Source organism: Rattus norvegicus, chromosome 9 (genome assembly GCF_021556685.1).
Source record: "Rattus norvegicus strain SHRSP/BbbUtx chromosome 9, alternate assembly SHRSP_T2T, whole genome shotgun sequence".
Taxonomy (NCBI): Eukaryota; Metazoa; Chordata; class Mammalia; order Rodentia; family Muridae; genus Rattus; species Rattus norvegicus.
Window position 1 is genome coordinate 11,265,343 of NC_141542.1, and position 13,260 is coordinate 11,278,602.

The 13,260-nt window shown below is 37.9% G+C and overlaps 1 protein-coding gene across 1 annotated transcript in view; it reads left to right on the forward strand.

Moving 5' to 3' along the window:
• Kcnh8 (potassium voltage-gated channel subfamily H member 8) overlaps positions 1-13,260 on the forward strand; it is a 426,523-nt gene that overhangs the window by 285,403 nt on the left and 127,860 nt on the right.

Here is a 13,260-nt window from a genome sequence, read left to right on the forward strand (position 1 = left end):
CTTGTTTGCTTCTATTAGCAAAGGGAACTACCGAAAGGACCTATCATATGCCAAAGGTCAGTGATGGCGAAGAAGACAGGATCCTTTACAAATATTTACAGCATTTGGTAATTTCATAATCCACAAAAGTTAAATATTTATAGCATTCAGTAGTTCCACAATCCATGAAAGTTTGGGATTTCTCTTTCAAGCATTATGTAATTTTGCATAAATGAATGTGAAATACCAAGCACAGGAACACATTTTTAAACCCATGTTAATGACGGGAAATTGACAGAAAATAAGAAGTCTAAAGAAGTAGATAACTTCTAGTGCAAACTAGCCACCCTCTTTGCAGAGCCCCACTCTACAGAGCTACCCCAGTGCCCATTATTGGAGGACTGTTGTTTTTATTTTTGTTTTGATATTTAATCAAAGGAATCTATTCTCTCACTTATTGTCTCCACCAAAAGTCTATCTTTATGCTTTAAAAGAAGCTCAGACCTTTGCGGAGGGCTTAGTCATAGGCCACTCCTAGAGCGAGAAGTGCCGAGGAAACTGGGCTGAGAGCATCATGTGAGGGTTGCCCTAAACAACCCTCTCTCGCCACAGGGTATGTACAACACCTTACGGGACATCCCTGAAGGGCAAGCTAGAGAGTTTGAGGAAGCAAGTTGAAGCATGTTAATTCCCTTACCAAGTTCTTTAAAAATCATGTGGCCATGTTTCAACTGAGCTCCACAAAGCACCTGATTTTTTACAACCATGATTTTCTTCTGAAATGGGTTTGCTTTTCTTCCTTTTCAAAACACATTTTAAATATCTGGCTATTGTTCTGGATTCTCATAAATGAAAAAAGGACATAAATAAAACTGTAGAGTGGAAAGCAAAGGTGTCTGAGATTTAAAAAAAAATTAGACTCATCAGGGGAAAGATGGAGATATGTGGGAGAATAAAGTCTGGTATCGCTGATGCTATTTGCCTCCCCGGGTGCTCCAGTGTTGTCCCATTGTGGTTCAGTGAGTGGCAAAATTAGATGTCTGCCCTTTGTTTTCAGTCTATATTAAAATTCTCTCTTGTGGTCAGCATTCAGTTCTCTCTGAGGCCTGGCCTGATATCCTTTACACCCCAGACCTATACACCGATATTAATTTGTAAAGCGCGTCTCTCAAATCAAGTTACATGAGGAATCCTTTGGGTTACACTTCTACCAGGTCAGTTGTGCTACAGACATGCAACCTAGATTCCAGTTTTCTCCCCTAAAATATGCAGAGCTGTTTTGTCCCTAAGAAAGAGGGAGCCAGCAAACTGAAGTGTACAGGATTAGCCCTGACCTTGGCCCTAGTGTTAGAGTTCAGTGTAGCACAGAGGTTATAAGCCTGGTGTCAGCCAGGCACGGGCAGATTGGTACACTACATTAGCAGGAAGGCTTGGAGCTCCAATCTGTAAACCGCTCTGCCCTCCTAACCAACTGTTAGGCTTGCACTAATTTAGTTCAGCAGTCTGGACTGTGATTGTTATCCCCTTGTCTACAATATAAGAACCTCACTAAACAACTGAAAAAGTCTTTTTCTAGATTCCATGATATATGGATATATGATTCTCATGAAAATACAAATTCAAAACTGTGTGCTTCCTAAGAATATATGGGATATATGTTCTCATCACAGGTTATCGTTCATTGACCATCTACTGCAGCCACCCAATATCAGCTAGATTGAGGGTGTATCTGCAGGTTTTGTCACAGAATCACTACTTTTTTTTGTACATGGATAGGTAAAGGTAATTCCTTTTGGAGAATTAGATATCCTGTATAAATGGCACTTGGGATGAGATTAGGAAGGAAGTATGCTCATTATGCCAGTAAATATGTTTGGGCAAGGTCTGGACAGGGACTTGCCCTCCCTTTAAAATTGCTTGTATAATTTGTACACTTATTAAATCATTTGCCATTGGAGATTTGTCTGCAAATTAAACAAAGTTTTTCTACCTGTCAGTTTATTCTTACTCTGTAATCTTTTCAGTAGTGGTAAATTTTGTTTTTGCTCCAATTACCATAAATCACATAAATATATATCACATAAATAAAATTCTGTTAGAGAACACATTGTTCTTTTGTGGCTAAGGTATAGAGCAGGTTTATCTGTCTGCATGATAAATCTCTTTCTAGTCATTGTCAATTATCCAATTACTCTTCTTTTGTCCTTGGCAAGTTCAATACTGGCAGCTGAAGTGCTTTTAAACAAACCCAAGTTCATCTTTAAGCCTGGCCAATGCCAATTTTTTAATAAGTTGTCTAATCTTAGAATGGATACATTGTATTTGTTGGTTTATAAGATCAGAAACTGGTTGTAAAATGATTTGCCTGGTACTTTATTTCAGATCATATTTTCATATATTTGAATGTATAATTTAGGTAATTTTGAGGTTTGTCTGGCCATTTATGAAATAATAGACTAAGGAAGACCTAAATCCATTTTTATTAGAATGAAGAGAATCAAGCTACAGGTTATGAAAGCTCTATATGGAAAATGTTGACTTTTCCTCTACTGCGGCTTCTCTTCAGGATATAGTTGTTGGCAAAGATGAATGGATCATTAGGTTACTATGTGGTATTCATGGTCAAGAAATCTAGACTCCCAAACTTGTCTAGAAGTCTTTCTACAGTCTTGAATATTAGGAAAATTAGAAGGAAAGTCTGATTGGATATCTTTTTCTGGCTAAGAAAGAGAGAACGAATGGGCTGATCATAGATTTGCTCATTTGTCTGAAAATAACATTTTTAGATGTCCATTGTGTGCTTTGTTCTGTCTACTAAAACGAATATATTGGATGTCACAGAGAAGAACCTTAAACTATTTATGCTACCTCTACAGTGTGTAGCTCATTGCTCAGGTAGAGCTGATTGGAAAGGCTAATAATAATATTAAGCCTTATAAAAAGTAAGCTGATATCCTTCAACACAGAACAGCAGGATACAGGAAGAAACAATTAATTTTGCTTCCTCTCTAATGACTGTAAAAGGGAAATAGTGCTGTACGTCTCTTTGGCTTTGCCAGTATTAAGTTATCAAACATACAAACACATATGAAGCAGATTGGGAGCTGTTTTAGTGCTTGCTGTGTGGTGCAGGGATCCTGACTTTGGATCACCACATAGAAGCAAGATGTTGACCTATCATCTGTAGATCCACACTCACACACATGTACCTAAACTCTCTCATGCATACACACATGCAAAGGTGAGATAAAGAAAAGTAAAGGCCATTAGTCTTGTAGCCAGCTCCAAGTTATTATCAATACATACCGTCTGCTATAGCTCTCATTATAATATTACGATAAATCATATATTCTTATGATAAAATCAGTGAATATCATTTTGCATAGGAAGTTTATTTAGAAGGTAATTTCAGACTGTTGCTACTCGATTTAGTTATCCTGCTCAACAAGTCACCTGTAGGAGATTTATTCTCAATGTTAACAGAGTTAACACTTGTTAGGATGTGACAGTTTTACTGAATGTGGATAGAAGGTATCATTTAACTGTATATTAAAGAAATGTATCACAAGTGAATTTGAGAGTACTTTTTAAAAGTTGAATGTTCATCTGGCTACAAATTAATGTTTTGATCAGCCTCTTGTAGAGGCTGTATTGTTTGTTTCCTATGAGAATCTTTAATACAAGCAAAGTGTGTGACCGGGTCTTGGAATATGACACAGTAGTGCAGCACTTACTAATTATGCAACAGGCACTGGATTCGACCCTCAGAGCTGTAAAATGGTAGTGGAAGGTCTCTCAGGCTTCCATATGTCGCAGTTCATAGATGTGCATTTGTTGTAATTATTATCACTTTGTAGAATTCAATTAATGGCAGCTGTAAAGTTCAGTTAATGACACTGAATCTGTTTTTAAAGAGCTCCACTGGGATCTTAATTAAGAAGGATTCAGTTTCAAGCTGCTACCATTTAGATTTGAATCCACCTCAAGGATTTGCAAGACTATGATTTTGCCCAAAATGATGCCTGTTGCGGAACTTCCTGACTGATTCTAGTTTTCTCATCTGTAGCAGGTGTGGCTCTATAGCTCCTCCAAGAAGCTGCCTCACCTGGTCTCTGGTGCTCTGCATGCTCCTGCTTCTGGCTTCTCTAGTTGCCACCTCTCCCCCTACCAGGAATAGAGGCCATCTTCAAACTCTCAGACCTCTCTACCCCCAATGAACAGTGTTGGAGAAAATCAGCATCATTCTCCAACTGCAGTGAGCCTTGTGCTTCACTCATATTCTAGGTTATGAAAGTAAACAGAACACCAATTAGCAGGACACATGGACTCAGTTCACAGAACAAATCTTGGGAAAGGAGCTACAAGATCGCAATAAAAAAAGACAATAAATTTGGAAGCCGTCCTGCAAATACTGGTGTGGGATGCCCTATTAACTCACAGTGCCCCCCTTCAGCACTGCTTCCTGGTCCCTGAAGGGTGAATTACCACACATTAGTCACACACCATCAAATATCTAATATTGACAGACAGCCAAGACATAAAGATACTAAGTTTTTGTTTCATTTCATAGAAATAGAACATTTCTCAACTTAAGATCATAACAAGCTGACCTTTGAAAGAAGTAATCTACAAAGGGAGAGAAGGCAGTTTAAAAGAAGAGATAGTTTGCCTTTTAACCCTTAGGTTGGAGGAGGCCTATCTTTGTAGATAGACAAAATCAATCAATCTCTCTCTCTCTCTCTCTCTCTCTCTCTCTCTCTTTCTCTCTCTCTCTCTCTCTCACACACACACACACACACACACACACACACACACACACACACACACACACACACAAAGAAAACCTGGGAGAGAAGCATTCATATGGCACTTAGAATATTTCATTGATAAGTTTAGTGTTAAGCCTCCTGAACTTCATTTGATAAAGCATCATAAATCTTACAGTCTGGGGGGGTCTCTATCCCTAGTTATTAACTGCTAATGTGTGTAAGCCTCTTGTAAGGGAGGGAAAACTGATCAGATCTGTGTATGGCAAGCTGATTACTTCAATGGGTGAATCCAATTCTCCTCAACTCTGTCTTACAGGGCTCATTTTCTTTTCTATTTTCTCTATTTTCCTTTTTTCTTTTGTCTCTTTTTTCTTTTTATCTTTATCTTTTTTTCAGTTTTTGGTTTCTGAAGACAGGGTTTTTCTGTGCAGCCTTAACTGTCCTGGAACTCCCTGTGTACATGATGCTAACCTCAGACTTATAGAGATCTGCCTGCCTATGCCTCCCAAGTGCTGACATTAAAGATATATGCTACCATTGCCTGGCTTACCTTATAGGTTTTACAGAAACTATTATAAAAGCTCTTCAGGATGTGGCTTTCCCATAAGACTCACATTGTGGGGAACCCATAAGATAAAGAAGGGAGAGGTTAGGGAGGGTTGTCATCGGCTCTGGAGAGTTTAGTGGGCTGCAGAAGTCACTGCTCGCACTGATTTGAAGGAGACAGCCTTCATAAGTCCTGGGCCTTTTAATACTTGATCTCAAGCAGGTGGAACTAATTGGGAAGGATTAGAAGGTCTGGACTTGTTGGAAGGGGTAGGCTTTGAAGTTTCAAAAGCCCTTTGCTGTCGCCAATGTCCTCTTTGCTTCCTGTTTCTGAAGGAGGTTAACTCTCAGCTTCTACTCCAGCACCATGCCTGCTGTCCTGCTTCTTGCCAAGACTGTGATGCACTTCTATGGCTTTGAGACTGGAAGCCCCAAATAAACCCTCTTAAAAATTGTCTTGGTTGCTGAGTTTTACCACAGCAATAGAAAAATAACAAATACACTGGCCTTGTCAAAGAACCTCATTCAGTTCCCCACAGCAACACTGAGTGACTCCCAACCACCTGTAACTCCAGCTCCTGGGAATCATGAGCCCTCTTCCGGCCTCTGTGGGAGCACGCATGCAATACGCATAACCCTACACAGACACATACATGCACATAATTTAAAATAATTAAAAGAAGTCTTAGAAGAAGGACACAGAAGACCATACAAACCATGCTCTGGAAGACTAAAAGAAACACTTCCGGAGGCCTTGAGGATTACCTGGCTTTGTTTCTGTTGCTTTTGTTTTTTGTTTTTTTTTTTTTGCTTTTTTGTTTGTTTGTTTGTTTGTTTGTTTTTTGTAACAGTGGAATACTAAGTAGCCTAGGCTGCCCTAAAACTCAGAATCATTCTCCTTTAGTCCCCTGAAATTGCATGTATATGTCACCACTCCTAGCTTCTAACCTTTTAAAAATAGTGCCTTTAACTTTAAAATCTTACTGGAGCTACCACAGACCTCAAAACATATGTCACTAGATCTGTCTTGCAGCCAAGCCCCTTCCTTTGCACCAAGCTCCCTGGAGACTTGGTTGCTTCCAGTGCACCTTTCTGGTACTTTGAGTAGCAAGGCTGTGGAAGTCTTGGGACTGGAGGAGTCATTTGCAGCAAGTAATAAAGAGTTCTAATCTGAAGCCACACAGAGCTTCCTATCTTCTTCCATTGCCTTGACCTTTTCTAGTTCCTTTGTTCCTAATACATGGTGGAGGGCCACGAGAACGTAACAGCTATCGCCACTACAGCAGCAGGGCACAGCTCATTATCAAAAACGATCCACGTTGCTGTTAGTTATGGGAGGTGAAAATCAAGTACTGTATCTGAAAAGAGTCTCCAGTTCCCTATTCAGCTTTGGAAGGCAGAAAATATTTCCATCTTTGGAGCTAAGATTTTACTCCTTCGTCATAGAAACCAAATGTGTTGTTTTTAAAACCCAGACTCTAGTATATCACTACATGTTACTCATAGATATGTTGGAGAAGTAAAGAAAATAAAATGTCCGTCCACCATTGCTGCAATCTGATCTTCTGTTTAAAACTTATTAGGCATTATAAGATAATGAAGAAAAGAGTAAGAGCTTGCAATGCCATGGCTCAGTCCCTTCTGAAAGAACTTCTATATTTCAGGTAGCAATCAAACAGCTTACGGGATTCCACATCACCAGTCCTGTGGGGAGAGTAGGGCAAAGTCATACCCAGAGAACAGTGCACACAGAATAATCTTTGCCACAGAGTGCCTGCAAGATGTCACACTGTAGGACACAAGCTCACAGCCACAAAGCATCTACTGTCCTAGAAAAGCAGTCCATTTTTACCCCCGTCCTGGAGGACTTGAAGGCATAGTACAAACTAAAAGGTTCTGCAGAATGGGCGACAACTTTACTTAACCAAGCCTTTTGGTGCTTGTTATCAGTTTCTGCTGACAGTTTCACAGGCTGTTAGCTTGAGGGAGAAACAAACAAAATACCGTAAGAAATGTTATTAAACTTAGTATTACAACAGGAAAAAAAACCAACAATTTTAATCTTTTCATAATATAGAGCACCACACATATCATCTTGTAGTAAATCTGTACTAGAGAAAGATTATCCTCCTCTATAAAATAGAAAGAATAAATAATACCTCCATAGAGAGTCAGAAATGAGGCTAAATAAGATTATGTGAAAGCTGCTTGAAAACAGATTCCCACAGAATCCAGGGGATTATAGTGTGGAATTGTGGTATAATTAACAATATACACCAAAGTGTATGAGTACAGGTGTGTGTGTGTGAGAATAGACAAATAATAGATGTTCTTTATACCACAAATGCCTGTCTCTGCTCTGTCTAATCCAGTCTGATGGAGATAAGCAACGAGCGCCTCCTAAGGTCAGTCTATTTATGTTAATAGAGGAAGAAATTCTGAACTCAGTCTTCATTCAGTGATTAGAGATAAATCATTCCGTTTCTATATTTCTTAATGTCTCCTTATTTGTATGGTTAACAAGCAGCATATTCATGAATTAAAAGTGAACTGCTATGAAGTGCTGGCAATAAGCAGAAGATGTCAGGCTTCGGAACGCTGTTAATAGTGCGTTTGTTCTGGAGACTTTTGAATTTCCTCAGTATTCAATCCCACTTAAGAATGGATTGGATTGTTTCTTCTGTGGAATCTGGTACTCCTTTTAATAAGTACAGCTATGGTTAAATGTTCCTGGGGGTCATTAGGAAGCCATTTTGCTTTTCTGGTTATTTTGCAATTATCTGCCCTGTAACTTCATAACCTGTTTCCTGCCATGTGTGAGTATTTACCTCTGACCTTTTAATCTTTTAAAAAATAATGTATTTCATATAGTATATTTTGAGTGAAAAATTATGTTTAATAAGAAGGAAAAATACATTTTGATCATATTCTTTCACCTCCCCAATTTATTTCTTATCTTCCAAACCTACCTAACCACTTATGTGCTCTCTCTCTCTCTCTTTCTCTCTCTCTCTCTTAAGAAAAAAAAACCAACCTAAAAACAGCAAAACAAAACTTAAAACAAGCAAACAAAATTACCAAAAAAAAAAAGTGCACAAAAAAAAAAAAACATAGAGTCTGTTCTGTGTTGGCCAACTCTTCTTGGGCATGAAGCCTTACTTGGAGTGTGGTTGATATACTCAGTGACACTCATTGCAGAAAGCACATTTTTTTCCATTCTACAGAAGGTATCAATAACAAATGGTTTCTGGGCTGGGGTAGGGCTCTGTATTCACCTTCCCTTCTAAGTGCTGGCATTTTTTGTGGTTAGAATCTGTGCCCGTCTTGTGAATGCTGTCACTGTCTCTCTGATATCGTATGTCCATCAGCCCTGTTGTGTCTGAACGGTGTTGCTGTCTTGCTTGGACTCTTCTGTTGTGTGTAACTTTAAAAATCATGCTTTCTTCTTTGCCTGGGACCATGGCTGGTGCTCCCCACCTAACTCAGGATTGACAGCCAACCCCTAACCAGGGAATGCCCCTTTTTTGTGTTTCTTGTTAGGGTAAATAGTCCAAATATGGGTCCATCCTTTGTTTGGCACAGTTCATAGCTCGTAAATCCAGAGATCTCACCCAGAGAGATCCTTTTTCAGTTTTCAGAGATGCTCTTGGATCTTAATCCTCTTTCCATGCTACCCCAGACTCAGACATGGAAGAGAGTCTCCAGTTACTGTATTCTGCACAGTCTGCCATTTTATGACATGCCTATAATGTCAATCCCTGGACATGTTACTGCTTTTGTCCCCTTCCCTTCAACCTTATGTTCTTTTCCTGAGTGCGTTGACTCTCAAAAGTGACCCATGTCACACAGAAATCACTAATTTTACAATGGCCTTTACAAAGGCAAGCTGTGCTTAGGAAGAACAAAAGTTTGATTTGAGTGAGTCAGATTTAGCTGATTTGAAGTTCAGATCTAACTGGTTAATTAATTAATTTTCATATGCCCCTCCCCTAGTTTCTTAATATCGTTTTTTGGAATAGTTCATTCAGTTCTATTAATTAAATGTGGCATTTAAATCATATTTAATTATGATTTATGATATTATTAGACTTCGTTCTTCCATTGAGAGTCTAATTTTGGACTATTATTTCAGCATTTTAATTATTGTGCTGTTTAAAACTTGGTAGAGTAAGCAGAGTGGGATCCATTCTAATCTGCCTTTTTACTTAAATCAATACTATAAGAAAATTACTTCCATCAAAATTCAAATGGAATTTTAGTTGAAGTTCATTTTAGAAACAAGATTGAAAATAGTTCTTTTGTAGCACTGAAATGTTTTTGGCAGGAGGTTATGATATTCAGTCTCCATTTATTTAAAATATGCTCTTATAAATAAGTAAAATTATGCATTTTATACATATTACATATATTTCTTATTTATTTCTAAACATTTTAGACTTCTGTGCTGCTATGAGTGAAATTCACTTTCCATTGATTTTGATATAATCATAAAAATTGCAAGTAATACATGTGCTTCATAAATTTTAATTCATTCCTTGAAAATAAAGATAATCAATTCATCTATAAATACTAATAAATTTTATTCCTCTTATCTGTTAGCTTGAGGAAGTTATTTACTTCATTAACTAGTAAGAGATTTACAAAACACTGTTTAAACACCAACATATTATTTTTATTGCTCTTGTTGTTGCTGCTCCTTGATAATTCAGTAAAATTTGATTATTTTTAAGAAAAATTTCGTTACATTTATATGTTTGATTAGTTAGTTGATACATATACCATAAGATCACTGTCAAGAGAGAATCTCTCCTTCAATCATGAGGGTCCAGGATAGAAAACCAGATCATTAGGCTTGGCTACAAAAACCGATACCCACTGAGTTCTCTCTATGTCCCCCACTCCCACACCCATGTATGATGCTGAAAGTGGGAGTAATAGTCCTCCACAGGGAAAAAAAATTCCCTGATTGCTTATCTAGTACCAAGTGCTCAGCCATGAAATCATATATATACATACAATGATCACATACATAACATTATAGCGACTGAGCAAGTTTTACTTTTATATTCAGGAACACACACGCACACACACACGCACACACACAACAGCAATTAAAGGAAAAGGGGCTATGCATCTGAGAGCAAGCAAGGGAGTGTACATGGGCACAGTTGGAAGGAGGAAACAATGGAACAGTTCTTTTCCTGGAAACTGGCATCTTCCAGCCAAGTCCTCTCACTCAGTAGCTGTGTGGCCTTATTATCTTTTAAAATTTGATATTTAGTTAACTCTTAGTGAATCTGAGGTTATGGGGGCAATAAACCCTTTCAGAAAAATATGACTGAGGATTGGAGATCATCTGTCATGAAAAACGTATCTACCCATACATAAATAAAACTTCGCAGGAAGTTAGAGATTGCTGGTCTATTCTATTATGTTCTTTCATGTGATCCGTATAAGCATACGAAGTAAGAACATTCTAGAAATAGTTGACTTCTCAGATTATTTTTAATGTAAAGAATTGACCTTTAAGAAAATCATCTTGTACCTGAGTCTTAAGTTCTTAGCTGTGTGGAACAATCAACACCTTGAGGTTGATGTGTATTTTGTTGACAGTAAATCTGCTCTCATGGAGTCTGTCCTGTGGACTTTTAGTCATACCGGCAAGCTTTCATTTATTTAAGGCATAGGTGTACAACCTGCAGCTTGCATGTAACTTTGAGAAATAAGGTTACTTCTTAAGCTGAGAGAAAACAATTCTGGGGATCAAGGTCATTTGTGACTCAAATGTTCCAGACTTTCCCATTGAGTCTCTAAAGGATAGTCAGGAGCAATAAATGCCGCCTGATACCTTCTGATTCATCATTTGGACAATGTTCCAACTTTTCCAAGAGGTTGAGATCCTGCCCGAGGTAGCCCTTCACTCCCAGGGTTCCTTTTAGCTGTGTACTCACTAACATTATGAAACTGGATTGCCTCCATCTATCACATAGACCAAGACTGAATCATAGATCCATGGCTGTTGATGTCAGAGGGGTCTTAGCTATGAGATATTCTAAAGCTTTGATTTTTTTCCCTCCCTATCATAAAATCTCACTCTTAAAAAATGCCTTGAAATGAAATGTCTAATACTTGTTCAAGAATTTGTTTCCATCTATATAACTAGGTGGCTACAATGTCTGTACAAAATAAAAGAGCTGGCAAGGTGGCTCATTGAGTAAATGTACGGCTGTCAAGCCTACCCACCTGAGTTCAGGCCTCCCTTCTTCCCTCTTGCTTCTTACTATTCTACAGTTGGTATAAAATCTTTTTATATGCTGTGTCTAAAAGAAAAATGTATATTATGAAACCAATGTGTGTGTGTTTGTCATACAGATGGTATGTAAGTAATCACAAATTTAAAAAGCCATTGGGGTAATAACAGTATTCATTACCACTATACATTATAATTCAAATATGCAATCCTTCCTTAGCACCAAGTACTGTTCTAGGTGCCATTTGTGCTAAATATTGTCACTACCTCCCTATACATGAGAAAACAGACACACACTGATTAGATAACTTCTCTCTGATCAGAAAGGCTGTACCTCCTGAGGCTAGGCCTTCTGCTGTCTTCTCTTTTAACCTTTACTTCCTCTCTCAGATTTGTCCTTAGTTTCTATTACATGAATATAAATGTTATATATTTATTGTTAACTGATAAAATTCTATTGTACAATGACTCTTTTTGTTTGGTTTATTCACCCTGCAGTGAGATACACTATTTTTTGCATTATTATTACACAGATAATGAGCAATGAGCAATAAATACAAGTTTCTTTATACAAAGCTTACTTGGATAGAACATGATGCACAGGAGGATATGCTGTGCATCTGTTCAGGTCACGACTTTTGCTAAATCTTCTCTGAAAGAGCACATAGTGTGAGGTCTATCCTGTTGTTGTAGAAATATAAAAAATAAAAAGTGTATCTTTTATTTCCACTTGGTCCAACACCATGGCGCCCCATGATATCTGCTAGATATCTTAATATCCAGTGTCTCCATCAGCCGCACACTTTCCTATACTCAAACCATCACATAAAAGAACACACAACACAATAACCTTTGACTCAATTGATAAGATATAATTGCCCACCTATACATACAAAGCCCAATACACATCCATCCCTTAAGAACATTTATAACGACCTGTAAATACACAGAGTGGAATCTTAACATCAGCTTCCATTTTCTCTCCGCGTGACTAATCTCTCTGTCCCTCCTGTCTCTCCCCTTTCTGTTCCAGTCTCCTCCTCTTCCTTCAAACTTTTCTCCCACCCATCCTTCCTTCTCCTCCAATGACAGGCCTCCTTCTATCCTGTACCTGCCCTCACCTGTATTTTACAAATTAAATGGGGAGAAGGTTCTGGTGAAGTCACCTGAGACCTTGGGGCAATGGAATTAACATCAAAATACAGATAACTCCAGGGCAAACCACAACACTAAGCCTTCCCCAGATCTTCACTAATGGGTTTCACCAGTGCTTTTCAAGATATGAAATTTCAGGGGTAATAAATAGTACAACATTTGAGTTTGAATTTCCTTTCTCTCCTTGGTGAGATGAAACACCTTTCGTGTATTATTATGATAGTTCTGCTTCTTTTGATGAATTTAAACACTTGAATAACTTATATTCAGTTTCTGTGCTTTCCTAGATAGTCCATTTAATGGTATCCATTTTAAGCAAATAAATCTTTAGAAACTATTATTCAGGTAATATAGCTTTGATGATGTGTTCTACCATGTTCATCAGTATCAGAGATCTTAAGTCTACATGATCCTCTTTCTTCAATAGATGTTGAGACACATTTTTATAGTTTTTAGGTCATGGTTTTATATATCATATTAGTTACTGTTCAATTGTTGTGATACAATACCATGACCAAGGCAAGTTAAAGAAGAAACCACATGTTTGAGCTGACTTATGAA